Below are 17,921 nucleotides of genomic sequence, written 5' to 3' on the forward strand. Positions count from 1 at the left end.
CTCCAAAACCTAAAACACAGTGTGGGCTGCCAACTCCCACTGTCTTGGCAATATGTTTAGAAAACAGTTAAATTGCTTGTGTAATGTGTAAACCTTTGTTTTACCCCGGAGGCATCTGCATCGGTTGTCACAACGCTGGTGGTCTGCTCATCATCGCTAGGTAATAAGCAGCCTCGGTCTCTCTACGTAGAACGAGGTATTTTCACATGCATCCCCTCCACGCTCAGAGTTTTTCTTCATAGAAGGGTGGGGAAACGGGAGGAGAGCGGGAAGCCAGGGCTGGGGCGGGGGCGGGAGAAATACGAGAGGGGAAAGGGGACACTAGGAAATAAAAATCCCAAACAACTTTCTTTTGTTATTATATGAATGTCAAGGACTGTGTACATTAGGCATGCCAAATGCTGTAACAATTAAAACATCATCATGTTCTTAAATAGAAAGGCATTTTATCTTTTCTGCTAATTCAGCTTGAAACTCAATATGGTCTTAACATTTGTTTTATCCCACAAGTAGTCTAGGAATTTCTATAATGAAATCAAAGTATCTAAAATTATCTAGATCAGAGACTCAAGTCCCTATTCTAGTACGGCAGCAAGCGTCTGCTCCGGAGTCTGCTGAGTCATCCACAGAGGTGAAGGCAGTGACTACACACATGGACAGCTGCTAGTGCATCACCTTCTCCGCACCGTTTCCTTAAAAGCTCGTCCTAGGGCAGAAAGCTACACGTTGCTCCTTAGAAGTAAGTGGTCAGGGAGGGAAAAACACCTCTACCACTGCAGTGACTTCACAAGGGGATAGTGGAGGCACTCTAGTGCTTTTTTTTGTCTCTAGAATAGCATGTGCTCCTTGCAAAGCATAAAACTACGTAGTTTGTATTCTACATGGATTTGAGTATTTTAATTTTTAGGCATAAAAGCTCAGTTTTAGTAAACATTGTTGATTGATTTCCTGGAATAGAGAAAAAAATGCTCTCAGATATGTGCCATCCAAAGTGGAAACATCCACACTTTAAGATGGTATAAGTAAGAAAGCTGATGCAAATATCCCAGAACTACCAAATCGTCGTTCAAATGTCAAAAAAGTCACCCTCCTCATTTGCATATCACAATATGCTTCATATTAATTTAAATTAAAAGAACAATCTCACTGAAGGGTAAGGATCTAATGACTGTGATTTTATGTGTGAGCCTCTATTGCAGGGACTATCTTGTTAAGATGATTTTAATATGGAGTTGATGTTGCTGTTTTTCTGTTTACATCTTCGTTAAACAAATATCTCTGCCCTTTCTTATGAGACTTTGAAAGCTGGGATGTGTAACTAAGATTCGGTTATAAGAAAGTCACTGCACATTTAAACCTCCTTGGCAGATGCATAAGGAGGCCTGGGGGTGGGATTCAGTGTGTGGCTACTTCCTCTTCTGTACAGATTTCCCTCTGAAGCTATGAGTGCAGAGAAAGGGCTGCATGCCCACTTCACAATGTTTGTGTTCCACTCTAAGAAGCTTTTGTTGAAAGTAGTTCTTTTGTAGTCTCTAATCAAATCATCTGAAATACAATTGGAGTTGGATAGCAACATGGTTTAAAACTGCTGGTTGCTTTTCAGGAATTAGGAATGTAGAATTCATGTACTGTGGGAAGACTGATGGGAAAAGAGATTTATGCAAATCCCCAGTGTCACCTATCACAAGCAGGCAGCAAGTAATTTACAAACACATTAGGGTTGCCTCACCGGAGTATCCAAAGCTACCATGAGACCCTGGTTCTCCTCTGCTTGGCCCTCCCAATACTGCATCTACTTCTAGACAGCCCCACACCAAGCACAAGTGACTCCTCAAAATCAGGTGTTTGAATGATTTGAAAATAATGTCCCTATGCACTGTGGAACTTTGAGATTTACGCATGTTTCAGAGTAAATCATAACCACTCCACCGCTCTCACGCTTAGGGACTCTTAATAAGTAAACTGCCATTCCAATGACCATTCAGCTCTCAGGAGAAATTTCACAGGGTCAACAGAAGAGAGGCAAACCCCCCCAAAGAGTATTGGTGACTTTGGTATAAATACAAGATTAGATCTAGTCTTATAGTTTGAGGATACTCTATCCTGGTAGACAGGTCCAAGTTCCAACCAATTGGCTGAGAATATTCCTGGTCTCTGAAGAAAACAAAGTATGTAGCATTTGAAAAAGAGAAGTATTCACAAACTGATTATACCAGAAAATATTTTTTCTTTTTAAGAGAAATTGTGGAGCATGGTCTTTCACTGTGACATTATATGTTTTTAAAATATATTTTTAGTGATTTCAGAGAGGAAGGGAGAGGGAGAGAGAGATAGAAACATCAATGATGAGAGAGTGATTGATTGGCTGCCTCCTGCACACCCTGCACGGGGGATGGAGCCCGAAATCCAGGCATCAAACCGGGGACTAAAACTGTGACTTCCTGGTTCATAGGTCAATACTCAACCACTGAGTCATGCTGGCAGGGCTGTGATATTATTTTGAAGAAAACATTCCCTTCATACTTTCAGCAGGGATCAAGTTAATTTTTCCTGATTGCTGGCCTCTTTAAAAATTTGCCTTAATCTCTTTCAAGGAATGTATATTTTAGGAAACAGGGCTGGGCAGCACTGAATCGGAAGCAGCATTTCCCATTTTTGCATAGTTTTTCTTAGTCACCTTTTGGCAAGTGACTGGCTTCAAGTTCAGTAGTCTACAAAACAGCGCTATGGCATTGAGAAAAAAAAAAGAAACATCCATTAAAGTAAACAATGCAGTGCTAAGTTCAAGATATTCCTTGTTACTGCCTTGTCCAAAAAAAGTTGGTATTTGACGTTCGGTCAACAAATATTTATTGAATACCTTACTATGTGTTAGGCATTGTGCTTGGTGCTAGGGCTAAGACAATCAATAAAAACCAACCCCTGGCCCTGGCCTATGTGGCTCAGTTGGTTGAACGTCATACAGTGCACTAAAAGGCCACCAGTTCAATTCCCAGTCAGGGCACATGCCAGATTGCAGGTTCTGTCCTCAGTTGGGGTGCATATGAGAAGCAACTAATCGATGTTTCTGTCTCATTGATGTTTCTCTCTCTCTCTCTCTCTCTCTCTCTCTCTCTCTCTCTCTCTCTCTCTCTCTCTCTCTCCCCTTCCTCCCTCTCCCTTCTTCTTTCTAAAATCAATTAAAAAAAACTCTGTTATTAAAACAACACACCAACCCCTGCCCTTAAGGAGCTTATACATGGAAGCAGATAACAAAGTACCATTCTCAGTTGTTTTATTCCCACCATACTTTCTTATGATGCTGATTTTGGGAGGAGGCTAAGCATGCACATTTCTCAATGCTACACTATGAGAAATGTGCATGACCCAAAGACAAGTATTAAAGAGAATAAATAAAGAATCTGGGTAACTTTGACACAAAGGCTGATTAGTATATTAACACCTGAGGTTTCTGCACTCAAAACTTGGTAAGAAAAAGAAAAAAGCTTGGCTGTACGAAAGCTAAATCACATGAAGAATTAGGCAGTTTCTGCAAAAAGTAAGACCATCTTCTAATTTATTTTATGTACATGACACAGGTGCGCAGGTATGGATGAAGACCTCCAGTAGAATTGTTGTCCTCTTAATAACGAAGGAGCTTCTAAGAATTGCTGTAAGAACAGAGTGGCGGTAACTTTAATTCTCTATGAAACATATACTGTATTGTAAGCAAGTCATCACATTCCCTTTATTGCTGGCCACTCCCATGTCTACGGTTTGCTGGCACACCTCAGGAAAGGGACACGAGGACTTGCAGACTACACGGGCCCTCCTTGTGCAAACCTTGGCTTCTCTGAGGCAGGAACTTTTTGCTGTTCAAAAAATGTGAAATAGGTTTGTTTTAGAATTGTTAGTTCAAACACAATACCAGGTTGTATTCGTTTTTCTATTGCTGCTGTAAAAAAACAACAACCACCACACACTTAGTAGTTTGGAATTCAACTTGGGTCTCATTCTGGCTACCATAAATGTGTGGGCAGGGCTGTGTTCCTTTCTGAAGGCTCTAGAGCAATGGTTCTCAACCTTCCTAATACCGCGACCCTTTAATACGGTTCCTCATGTTGTGGTGACCCCCAACCATAAAATTATTTTCGTTGCTACTTCATAACTGTAATTTTGCTACTGTTAATGAATTGTAATGTAAATATCTGTGTTTTCCGATGGTTTTAGGCGACCCTGCTAGCGGTTCTCAACCTGTGGGTCACAACACGGTTAGAGAGAACTGCTGCTATAGAGCCTAAGACCACCGGAAAACACAGATATTTACATTACGATTCATTAACAGTTATGAAGTAGCAATGAAAATAATTTTATGGTTGGGGGTCACCATAACATGAAGAACTGTATTAAAGGGTCGTGGCATTAGAAAGGTTGAGAACCACTGCTCTAGGGGATAATCCATTTCCTTTTCCAGTGTTTAGAAGCCAGCAGCATTTCTTTTTTGTGTCCTCTGTACTCCCTCTTCAAAGCCAGCAACAGTGGACTGAGTCCTCATCACATGGCACATCTCATGCCTCTGACCTCCTCTTCTCTCCCACTTTTCAGAATTAGTGATGCCATGGAGCATCTGCTAACATGGGCATGTGACATTTTCATATAAGAACTCTGTCAAGAGCAAGGCTCCTGTGTTAATCAAGAAGGTTAAGTTCAATGTTAGTTCTACTAACTGGCAGATTTTAAGCTCACTGAAATGGTATTATTTTGCTTTGTTCCTAAGTTTTGAAACACTGTAGAGTATTAATTTCTTCACAACTCCTAGAAACGATGAGAAGTGTTGCTTTTCACTGGTTCCAAGTCTAATTTGGTCTCAGAAGAGGAGTCAATCCACTGACGATCCCCAGTTAGCTTGGGGAGATATTGCATGATTTGTTTCTGTGATAGAATGAAAAAATATATTTGCTCTTGATCCCCAGTTCCTGAGTGAAGGGACGGTTTTTGTTACTCATAACGAACCCGTTAGCTTTATTGGAGTTTATGATAATGAGGTAACTCTTGGTGGGTCCCTAGAAATCTACAGGATGGGCTGGTAGCCAGAGGAACCAAGAAATGTGATTGCAGGATTGGAACTTTCAATCCCCCAACCTGCCGGGAGGGGCAGCACAGGAGACTGACCCCACTCACCAATGGCCAATAATTTAATCAATCATCCCTCCGTAAAGACCTCAAACAATGGGGTATGAAGCTCTGGGCTGTTCAACACATTGAGGTGCGGGGTGGGGGTGGGGGTGGGGGTGGCACACCCGAAGAGGATTTGGAGGCTCTTCTCCCCCCACCCCCATGCATTGTTTTCATTTGGCTGTTCCTGAGTCCTAGCCTTTAAAATAAATCAGTAATAATAAGTAAGACACTTTCTATTATTCTAGTGAATTACTGAGCCCAATATGGGAAACCCTGAATTTGTAGTCAGCTGGGCAGAAATGGGGGTAGCTGGGGCACCCCATTTGTGGTTGTTGCTTGAAGTACAAATTATTTTCCTTTCTTTAAAATTTCCTCTATTTTTCCAGATTTGGCTTTTCTTTCTTTTTTATTATTTATTTATTATTTGTTTATTTGTTTGTTTTTTTATTGTCTAAAGTTTTACATATGTCTCCTTTTCCCCCAGTTGACCCCCCAACCCCCAGCCATTCCCACCCTGGGCAAGCCCCCACTGCCCCAGTGTCTGTGTCCATTGGTTATGCTAATATGCATGCATACAAGTCCTTTGGTTGCTCTCTAACGCCACCCCCACAGCCCCCGCCATTTGTCTCTGGATCCATTCTTGTTCATCAAATTATGTTGATCATTATATCCCACACATGAGTTAGATCATGTGATATTTATCTTTCTCCGATTGGCTTATTTCACTTAGCATAATGCTCTCCAGTTCCATCCATGATGTTGCAAATGGTAAAAGTTCCTTCCTTTTTGGAGCGGCATAGTATTCCATTGTGTAGATGTACCATAGTTTTCTAATCCACTCATCTGCTGATGGGCACTTAGCCTGTTTCCAAATCTTAGCTATTGTAAATTGTGCTGCTATGAACATAGGGGTTCATATATCCTTTCTGATTGGTGTTTCTTGGGATACATAGTCCTAGAAGTGGGATTACTGGGTCAAATGGGATTCCATTTTTAACTTTTTGAGGAAACTCCATACTGTTCTCTACAGTGGCTGCACCAGTCTGCATTCCCACCAGCAGTGCACAAGGGTTCCTTTTTCTCCACATCCTCACCAGCACTTGTCATTTGTTGATTTGTTGATGATAGCCATTCTGACAGGTGTGAGATGGTATCTCATTGTTGTTTTGATTTGCACCTCTTAGGTGATTAGTGACTTTGACATGTTTCATATGTCTCTGGACCTTCTGTATGTTCTCTTTCGAAAAGTGTCTATTTAGATCCTTTGCCCATTTTTTGATTGGATCATTTATCTTCCTTTTGTTAAGTTGTATCAGTTCTCTGTAAATGTTGGAGATTAAACCCTTATCTGAAATAGCATTGGCAAATATGTTCTCCCATGCAGTGGGCTTTCTTGTTGTTTTGTTGATGGTTTCTTTTGCTGTGTAGAAGCTTTTTATTTTGATGTAGTCCCATTTGTTTATTTTCTCCTTAGTCTCCATTGCCCTAGGAGCTGTGTCTATAAAGATATTGCTATGACATATATCTGCTATTTTGCTGCCTCTGGAGTCTTGTAGGATTTTTATGGTTTCCCATCTTATATTTAAGTCCTTTAGCCATTTTGAGTTTGTTTCTGTGTATGGTGTAAGTTGGTGATCTAGTTTCTTTTTTTTGCATGTATCTGACCAAATTTCCCAGCACCATTTATTGAAGAGACTGTCTTGACTCCATTGTATGCTCTTGCCTCCTTTGTCAAATATTAATTGAGCATAATAGCTTGGGTCGATTTCTGGGTTCTCTGTTCTGTTCCATTGGTCTATATGTCTGTTCTGTGCCAGTACCAGGCAGTTTTGAGAACCGTGGCTTGGTAATATAGCTTGATATCTGGTAATTTGGCTTTTCTTTCAGATAAGTCTTTCACTTATTCCAGTTATTGTCTGGTTTCCTGATAACCAAATGTTAAGGATCAGCTCATCTCTTCAAGGCCTCTTTCTGATTAATTGTCTTTACTCATCACTCTAGGTGCTCTGAGAAAGTATATATGATTCTCAACTGCTGGCAGGACCCATGCTTACCTCCACCACACTCCCCTGACAAAGACCATGGCCTTCTTCAAATGGAGAGCTGCTAGAAGATACCCAGAAAGTCAGTGTTTTTAGGAAGCATCTCATGGGGTATGAAATTTCTGGTCGGTAGCAATCAGTCCGTATCAAGTGTATGTTTAGGATCACACATTCTATCTTCTACAGGTAGCAAATGCAAACACAGATTAGCAAAGTGCAAGTGGGAGGATGAAATATATTCTAGATAGAGACCAACTACCTGAAAGCCACACTAACTTTCTTCACTGACTCTTGCCCACTCTTCTCAAACATAAACAAAATAAATCTGTCACCCTGCGTTTAAGTTACAACCTACACAGAGGGAAGACTCGAGAAGTAGTTATTTTCTAGAATGTCCAACTTCCCAGCTGCTGCTTATTCCCTACACTAATGCTCTTTTGACATCTCATGCCTATAGGGGAAGATGTATATACATACTCAGTTATATACTTTAAAATAATTATGGTCACAATAGTTGATGTATGTATGTACATGATTTATTTTATATAAGCTTTATCTTTGTCAAATGGAATTGAATTTCATAACTGTATTTTTCCCTAGGTTCTTTACCTGTTTGAACTATGATATTTGATACAGTATGGTATATTACTTAATGGATTGCCGTGTATCTTTTACCTTGTCTAGGTGGTGGTTAGCTGTGTTAGAGCCTTCACTATCTGCTGCCCAAGGAATCCAATATGATATCAGGGAATGGCTTGAACACTAGGGACTATTGTCCCAATATGTGTGAAATATTAATAATATTAGTGGTTTTCCAAAATTCAGTTCTCTAAAACAGCTTTTCCAAAAGATAAAATGCTTCAATAAAATTAAACTGTGAAACAGCTATTTGCAATAATAAAGTAGCAAAATAATAAAATGACAAAAAGTCTAAACTTTTCTCAGAAACAAAATCCTAGCACTGAACACTTTTTTGAAGAAGGAAAATTTATAGAAAAATTGGCAACACAGAGAGAAAGCAAAGCTCTTACGCTTGTGTATATATGAAAATAAATAAAAGGTTTAGCAAAAACTACAAGAATATATATGGGAATTAAAAATGAATACAAATGACAATTTGAAAAGCTCTGTAACTACACTAACCTCATCTATTACAACCTACAGGTTGAATACTTCTTAGACCTCAGATTTTTAAAAGTATACATTTCAAGACTGAATTGTAAAAGGGTAAAATATCGTGCAGTTGTATTGTTAGACATGGCAAAATCTCAGGTGTGTAAACTAACAACTAGATCAATTCTCCTCTATACTGTAAGCTTCCTGAAGGCAGGGACCTCATCTTGATATTTCTGGTGTCTTACAAAGGATCTCATCTATACTAGAAGCCATGTCATAAAAGGTAACATGTATTGAGCACCTACTATATGCCAGAGAGGATGCTAAGTAATTGGCAAACATTATCTTCTTAAACTTTGTAACAACTCTAGAGTTTAATGCTATTTTATATTATCCTTTATTTTATGGGTAAAGTATTTGAGTAACTTTCTCAAAATGCACAACCAGAAGTGCCAGAGATTGTGATTGAAGGACAAATACTATAAACCATTGTTACATCACCCCACCAAATAGATCCTAAATGAAGAAATGAACTAACAAAGAATGAATTGTATTTCCCCATCAGTGCCCATTGTTCACCCACTGGGGCAGGACTGATATAGTCTCATTTGGGTTTCCAAAGCTCCACAGGGGAACACGGTGAAGCTTACACCTCAGTTATTTTAACTTGTGTGAGATATCATGAAGCTTATATCTATTATTTTAACACAAATGTTAATTTAGGTTTAGGGCAAGGTGCTGATAAACCGACAATCTGGAAAAGAATTGACTTGTGTGCTTTTCCGTGATGTAAATACCCTCCCCACGGCCAATTTCAGATGGACGACTTGATGTTACTGACTGGTGTGTGCAGAGCCAAGCACAGTCAGCTCTCGCAAGCCTGTGGCCACCAGTGTAGAACTTCCATTCTCCTTCAATCCTCTTTGATGCTTTCCCTCTGTGGTTATTCTGTTATTTTCTTTTTTCCTCCTCTTTTAACATGTTTGTCACACCTGTTGCTTTTCACGTGAAGCACTCAAGTCTTATTGTGTATTAACCCAGGATTTAAAGAATTAAATAGATCATTAATTAAACAGGAAGGAAAAGGTATCTCTTATTGGATTTTTAGATGAAACATTCAGAAAAACTAGCATATCACCAAAAAATAGAGCAGAACACTCAGCAACCCTGTCAAGGAGTTCACCTGGTTGTTTGATGGGGGAGAGAGGCAAGTGAAAACTCCTCAGTAAGATACTTTCTTCCCTCCCAGAAGTTCACACAGATAATTACAGGAGGCAATGAAATGAAAGTCGCTGGGTAAATTCCAATGTGATATTTGAATTGAAGATACAGTTATTACAACAGAGATGTAAGAGCCATCCTTAAATTCAATTGATACATCTAATAAGATTTTGGACGGGAATGTGATAGGGAGGGAGAGAACATGTAGCCCTACATTTTAATCCGATGAGGAATGCATTTAAATTATGTAGAAGTATTATTATCTTGCTGCCCACCACCCAAAGAACTTTTGGACTTCAGAAAATTGCAGGCATGGAAAGGCACATTTATACTTATTTTTAGCATCAGCCTCACCACATAGTTTTGATAAAGATCTGCCTCTATCTCTTTGGGAGATTTAGAGGGTATATGTTACCAGTGGTTTATTAATGAATGATTTGCAAGACTTGAGGTAATCTGAATTTTTATTTTAGAGTTGAAACATACATACCTGGCCACTGTAGGAATGTTACCTTTTTTCAGTTAACAAATATGGAGATTATATACTCTAAACATAAAGTAATGTCTTTATAAACAAAGAAAGGGGACAGTGGAAACAAAATCAACCCCAACATTTGTGTGTTCTCTAATAATACTGATGACAAATCGCAATATATTTCTCCCCACCAAAAACAAACTCTATACAAAAATGCACTTCCAAGGTTTATATATGCATTCTTAATATTGGCAAAGTTGTGAAAATTATCTCAGAGAAATATTTTCACATATTTATAAGTAAGATAGTGAATCCAGATTCAGCTTTGGATATCCAATTAAAAACTAATAAAGAATATAAGACTGCTCAAAGAGTATGTTAAAATATGTACATCCATTAAAAAATATGCACATCCATTAAAAATATGCATATCCCCCAAATTAGATAATGCTACAGAATAAAGAAAATATTGGTTTATGTTTGGGGAATTTCAATTTTTCTTTTTCTCACTCTCTTAAGGATTTCCTTCTTAGGATCATTCTTAAAGTATGAATATTTCTAAAAACTACTATATTGACAAATATGGGGCATATCTTTTTGAAAAGCAAATAATTCCTTTGGAACAAGGAAGACAATTTAGAAAATGCATTAACTTCTTCAAACCTCCAAATTGATTTTACTTGATGGGTAAGAAGAAGAAGTTGTCCTTTGATTGTCTTACAGCTTGGAAGTACCTTTCTTAGGATGATTGAGTCTATAATAAAAATAATTGTCCCAATTTATGAATAAAAGTCTTTTGAACTCAAGAACTATTGACTTATATAAGAATAAAAGCAAAATTTTAATGTAATTATTTGTAATATTAAATTTTTATATTAAAATTAATAAAATAAAATGAACTCATATGATTTCATTTACCATCTTGATAGCTAAAATCTCTGAGGTATAAAGTATGACCATTTTGTTTTAAGCCTCAAACCCCCAAACATAAAGCATTTCCTTGACAGTTTCACCTGATTTATACCTTTGTAGTTTGAAAAATATTTTTTTCTCCTATCAGAAAATGGAACACCCAGGGTCCTTTCAATGAAAGAAAGATTACAATATTAAAGATAAACCCTTAACTATAGCAAAGGGAACAAAATTGTTTTTAATGAATTTGACCTCTTGCTTTTATAAAGTTTGTTTTTTATGATGTGTAGCTAATATGGTGGTCATGCAGCTAAAAGCATTATCTTCACATCATTATACAGAAATACAACACTGGTAGACTTGAGTTTCCTAGTCGTGTTTCACTGCTCTTTGTTATTGCGTATTTCCTATTGTTACTCTAAAGAAGAACTCAAATTGACTTATATGAGAACAAACATTAATCAATTAAGTAAGATTATTGCTTTGAAAAGGAAACCTTGAAGAAAAGAAAAAAAAAACCTCTTACAGTTTAGACCACCAAGAAGCACTAATAAATTTAAGAAAATATGAGGTTTCCTCTATGTGACTTCTCTTGAGAAGTTATGCAATAGATTGCTGGAACTTCAAGGACAAATAAAAATTATGGTACTTTTAAAATTATTTTCTGAGTAGAGTTTGTATTTACGTGATTTATATGTCAATTAAACTTGTAATTTACCAAAATAGCAAAATCAAGTTCTTTGACTCTCTGGTATTTTCATTAAGTCACAAATTTACAAAATGATCAAATGCAGAGTTCTAGCAACACTAAAGGACTAAAAAAATGATCAACCTAAACATCCATTTTTATACTAAAATTATCTTACATTAAATACCAAAATATCATTAGTTACAAATCAACACTTAGAAATTAAACATTTGCTATGCCTCAGATATCCAACTTAAGCAACTCTGTTTGATGTATTACATATTTATACTAATTCTGAATGAAATAAATTAATACATACTTCTGAAAATGCATCTTTAACATTAAATTATGTAAAATTTAAAATAGAAAGTTTTGCGGTTCCATGTTTTTTATAATCAGGAAAGTATGATATTATTCTGCTAAGATGAACTAAGTGTGGGAACTACATAGTACAGGTACCTGAAAAATCTAAAGTCCATATTAAAGATAGGAAAGTAATTATAAAATCAGAGAAGGATTTATGGAGAAAGTCTAAAAGGGGGGCACTTGGATTTTTTATGTTTAAAAAACAAATCTGAGTACCTTTAACTTGCCTTAACCTCATGAAGATTTATTTTAAGGAGGACAGTGTCTGGCTGTTCACCCTTTCCATGGATGTTTCGCCAGTAGGTATTTTCAAAGCAAAGGAAGTATGTTCCCTATACTTCTGACCATAATGGAAAAATATACGTTAAGTAGCTAGACATAATATAATTTTGGATCTAAAGGAAGAATTTGGGGGAATTTCTGATATTCAAATTGCATGAGATTGTGTTCTTAGTTAACTGAGGGAGGAGCCAAACAGTGACAGATCAGTTTTGTAATATACTCATAATTGAACATATATAGCAGTTTGGACAAAACTGATGGCACATTCAAGCTTCCTATCTTAATTCACAGGATCGCCAAGCAGAGACAAGTTCCTGGTTCTATATCCCAGGGCAAATGAAGTGTTCCACTCTCCTGACCACCGGCACCCACTCTCTGCAGCATCTACAGTGTCATGACCATCTGTCCTCGCTTGCTGCACAGCTCCTGCTCTCAGATCCCAGCTCTCCACTCAGTCATCAAGGGCAAATACGGTAAGCCAATTGCTTCCGTGACATTGTGCATCAAATTCCTATTCATTGTGTTCAAGGGTATGGACTCGGAGACTTACTAGTATATTGCCTGGGGTTGCAACTTAGCTCCTCTACTTGTTAGCTCTCTGCGTCTCAGTTTTATCATCTTTAAAATGGGGGACATTTCTTATCTCATAGATTAATGGGCTAGACACACTCTTGGTGCTGAATAGAAGTTAGCCATTACAGTATTACTATATGCCATGGCTGGGCTATTGTATTCCAGTTGGAGAAAGAGTACGGAAGTCCATATTCGCTCCCATTCTTGCTCTCTGACTGTGAAGAGTTCTATCTGAGGGCACATGTCAACCGAGTGGAACAAATGTGGGCTCTGTGATACCAGAGCTGGATACAGTGTTTGAATCCTTGCTTTTTGACTTACAGACTTGACTTTAGGGAGGTGATTTAGCACTTTTGAGCTTCAGGGCAAATGAAGTGGTCAGAAAGGTTCCACTCTCCTGACTTTTTCTATTGTAAATGAATTAGAACTTCAACACCATAAAGTTTCCTTTTAAATGAAAAATACACTAACTAAAAATTTTAAATCACTAGCACTCAGCTGGCAGCATTAGCTGTTTACTTCTCAGCCCTTTTATTCCTCATGGTGGAGGGTGGGGGGAGGGCATGTGGTTCATGGACATGACAGTGGACAGGAGGAGTGCTATCCTTAAATGTCAGGAAGGGTGGGGAGTTTAAGATTATATTCAGGGACCAATAATCATTTTTTTCATTTATTTTTCTGTCTATAACCCCAAACCAAAATGCCACCCTTGAAATGTATAAAGTTGGCTCTAAAAGAAATGATAATTCAATTTTTCCTCCTAAGCACTTATAACTTTTTCATTGTGATAGGAAAAACTGTGTTTTTTGCATTTTGATGGCATCAAGTGGTACACCATAGTTGGATACAGTGTTTGATTTTTCCCCTCATCTGATGGCACATGTGGCAAAATGACTTTAGGAGTGACACTCTCAGTGGGGCCATTGCTGATGACACTTAGTCTCCTTGGATATGACATTTGTAGTAAAGCTGCTTGTTTTACTGTACATTTTTAATATTTGAAATAAAAAAACAATTTAAAGAGGCCTTTTTATATATACAATCTAGATTCACATAGACTTATTTAATTGTGTAAATAAACAAAGATACTTATGTTCATGAATATAAAAAATTTAAACACAAATACATTAGCAAAAGCTACATAAATATTTCAAGAATCATCATATGGCCAACAAAGTGAATTTCTAAAAGTAGTAATTCATCAGCCCAATTATGAACACAAATTTATCAGCAATATAAAAAAAACTGCCTCATTCTACTCTTTCTTAAATATTTTTAGATGCAAAAATATATTGTCTTTTATGTTACACCTATATGCCTGGTTAACGGGAATCAGGAAATGTAAAATTACCTATCAAAATTAATAAGCATGATATAAAACTTTTAAACGATTTTTTTCTTACACTTATAACCAAAATGTAAGGCGATATTGATGTGACTGTTAAAAACTCAGGTTTCTGGGAACCCATATTTTATTATTGTAAAAATGATTTTAAAAGTTATCTTTTTAAATTGGAAAATTGGCAATCTTTCTACCGTGTGATAAACAGCAGACCATCATGTATACAGAGATATTATTTTGTATACTACCATACATCATTCCAGAACAATCTAGAGCAGGAAAGGGCCTGAGATACGACGGCCCTGCTTGCTGCCGGGGTGACTTTGGCATCCATGGCTGTTGAGCTGGTTACAGCACGGACACTGCTAAGTTTTCTTTGACTCAATGAATTTCCTGATGTAAATCTAAATGGACAAGATAAAGGACAGCTTGTCTTTCTTCTTTGGCTACAAGTCTTTTGTTTCTACTGGCTGCGTCCAATGATAAAGAGCCTTACTCCACTACCTTCACACAGGTTTGTAAAAGACAAACCCCATCATTTTACCTTCCCTCCTGAAAGCAATAACAAGACAAAACTTTCTGACTCTCATCACCTAAAGCATACGACCAAGTGATTTCACAGGGAACACGAAACCCTTTCCCAAGACAGCCCCCGCCTCTCTTTCCAACCTCAATGCTGCCATCCTATCTCATGTTCTCCCGCCAGTCAACTTGCTCCCTGGCCTTTCACATCCCGATGCCTTTACATGCGGTTTTTCCCTTTGTTTGGATCCCCACCTGGTTGCTCTGCAAGAACTCTTCTGCAGTCTTTTCTGACCCGAGTTCAGCATGTCCCTCTCTTTTCTTCCTAACGCCTTCTGCTAGGACACCAGACTAGTCTTCCTACCCCATAAAGGAGAAATCTTGACTGGAAGTCATGTCTTATTAGTCTTTGATTATATCCCAGCACTTATCATAATGGCTGCACCTACTAGGCAAATATTTGTTGAGTGTATGACTAAAAGACTGTAAGACTTATAGCTCCATCTCATGTATTACATACATATCTTTATTCCACAGTCTTCTAAGGCTCAATTGTATCAATGAAGTCATTTGAAAGAATTAATTTAGAAAAAGTGCTAGCATAAAGCTTCCGAAGTAATAGGATGTTAATGACTTTCATTTGGTATTAGTAGAACAAAGAAGCATATTGCTAAAATACACAATTTAAAAAAGGCCTTCCTCTGATAGCAACGAGTAATGGTCTATAAAATGATCACCTAAAATTATTTTTTGAATTATAGACTAATCCAAGCAATAGTTCAGAAAAAGGTAATTATTTCCTATTATGAGTTTTAAGAAAATTCATGCTTACCTACCATGCTGTTTTTCATGATAGAGGTGTAAAAGAAAACTAAAGGTAATATAGTAATCTTAGAATTACTTCCTAGGATTAATGTCACTAGAAAACATCAGGTAAGGTATTAAGGGATAGCTAGACAATTTTTTTTCTTCATAACTATTTGTCTAGAGCTTCAGAGCAAAAACACTAATAAAAGTCAGTCATCATTATGATGTCATTCTCATAATTTCCTTAGAAATAAACTAGCAAGTACAAAAAATATTTATAATGTATGACATCATCAATGTGCCTTTCCATTGCTTAACCTTTGGGTTATATTTAGTGAGGCTTCCTGTTTATTATAAGGAACACTTTCTGGGTAAAGTAAAATACATTCATAAAAGCCCTCTGAAGTAAAATTATCTTTGTAAATCACAAGTGTACAGATGTGGCTTAAACACTATAGACTGAGACAACTGTGTGACCTAATCCAACAACCTATGAAAAGCTTTTTTTCATTTTTATAACCCAAATTCTTTGGAAGGTATTTATCTGTTACTGAAATGGTTGTATACAAATGATATTTGCCTACAGGTATGGCATGGGCCCTGAGTGACACTTATAACACACCAAACTTGTTGGAGAAATTAGTGCTCCGATGACATTTATAGTTATAGTTGTTGGTGCTCCCACTTTAAATCTATAAAACATTTATAGCAATTATTCACATTCAATTTATAAGTAATTACAACTTATGCAGAATAGGAGACAGGAGAATTAAGTTTTGTGTAATGAGACTGCATTCTCAACCCTTCCATTCTTGCATATAGCTTCTTAGATGATGCACTTCCTCATTTATCCCATTCTGCAACTGTTTCATCTGGCAGAGTTAATGAACGGCTACCAGTTCACAGTTTCTCCGACATTTTACACGCTCCCCGTGGCGTGTGTTTTTTGGAGTATGACATGGACTTGGGAAAACAAAAGAACGAAGTTTCTTCAAGTACATTACAAGGACGTAATCCTTCTCCATAAATTCTAATATTTAGACTCCCAATTTATTTCGGTAGAAAAATCCAACTGCCTACCCATCCAAGGGATTATCTCACCACAGGTGAGACTTTCTACCAAAACTTTTATGAATAATGTATTTTCACCTGTTGACTGCCTAGGACTTAAAAAAAGAAATGTCCAGTTAATTCTATAGCAGGACATTCCATCAACCAGCATCAAACTGGGGCTCCTAGCAAGCCACACTTAACTTCCTTTACAATTCACAGTGCTCGAGGCCAAACCAAGCGTAGCTTCTTTTCTGCTTCAACAAGCTGTCCCAAGGTTGACCCCATTTGGGAACAGAGGCTGACGGGAGCAGGAACATGATCCGAGTCTAACTTTGTGTGACTTTACTGTGTAATGCTGGTAGAAGACAGCAGAGTTGGGAATCAGTGCTGACTCTGGAACAAAATGTCTTCAGATGTTCACAGGTTGGATTTTGGATGGTTGTTGGATGGATTTGCACGGTTACCAGTCAGACAGACATGAGGTTGAATCCCAGTTTCTACATGTAGATTATTAGGGAGATTACTTAAATGTTCTCATCTATAAAATAATAATACCCAGATTATAGGGCTATTGCAAGGATTAAGTAGGGAGTGTCTTGTGAAGTCTTTGAAACTAGTAGAACTTCAAAAAGGAATATGGCCTTCCTTATCAAGTAAAATGTGTATGCAAATAGTGTAAAATTTAGCTTTAGCTTTGATAATGCTGAAATGGCCTATGGGCCAACAGCAAAAACATTCCATAAGTTATCAGGCACCTGGACACCTAAAGCACGCACTAGACCCAATAACTTATATGGCTTTGTGGTGGAAGGAAGGAAGACACTGAAGCACCAGCTTAATCTAGGGCAGCTCCACATAGAACCAAAGAACGGAAAGGGGCTGGATTCTCCTTTCTCATGTAAAGCACACTGATTTTTGAGCATATCTAATAAACTGTCTTAGTTCCTACTTGTAGGAGGCTAACATATCCTCCATGGAGTTGGGAGAAATTAAGCAGGACTGCAGCACTAAGTCTTATACTAATATACAATTAATGCATTGTCTAAACTGAAGGTATATAGAAGACTGGCTGTGTGAGATTTGGATCTGCCAAATACTACATTCAGTCCCTTGATCTGTTTGACCAGCACCATTGTAGGGTCATACTTCATACTGAGTAACAATCCCCTATCTCAAAGCACTCTACTTATATGAAAGCAATGCTTATGGCACTGTAGCCTTCCTGATACGTGAAGAGAATATTACTAGGATATCGAAGGAGTTACTGCATGGATGGCTGATGCCTAGACAAATACACTTAAGTAGGATTACCTGGTTATTCAGCAATAATCAATGAATGGTATGAGGACTAGCTGAATATAACCA

The 17,921-nt window shown here is 37.5% G+C and overlaps 1 protein-coding gene across 1 annotated transcript in view; it reads right to left on the reverse strand.

The window, feature by feature from the left end:
* HHIP (hedgehog interacting protein) overlaps positions 1–17,921 on the reverse strand; it is an 81,688-nt gene that overhangs the window by 25,471 nt on the left and 38,296 nt on the right. The window lies entirely within an intron of this gene.

The sequence above is a fragment of the Eptesicus fuscus genome, chromosome 6, assembly GCF_027574615.1.
Source record: "Eptesicus fuscus isolate TK198812 chromosome 6, DD_ASM_mEF_20220401, whole genome shotgun sequence".
NCBI classification, from domain to species: domain Eukaryota; kingdom Metazoa; phylum Chordata; class Mammalia; order Chiroptera; family Vespertilionidae; genus Eptesicus; species Eptesicus fuscus.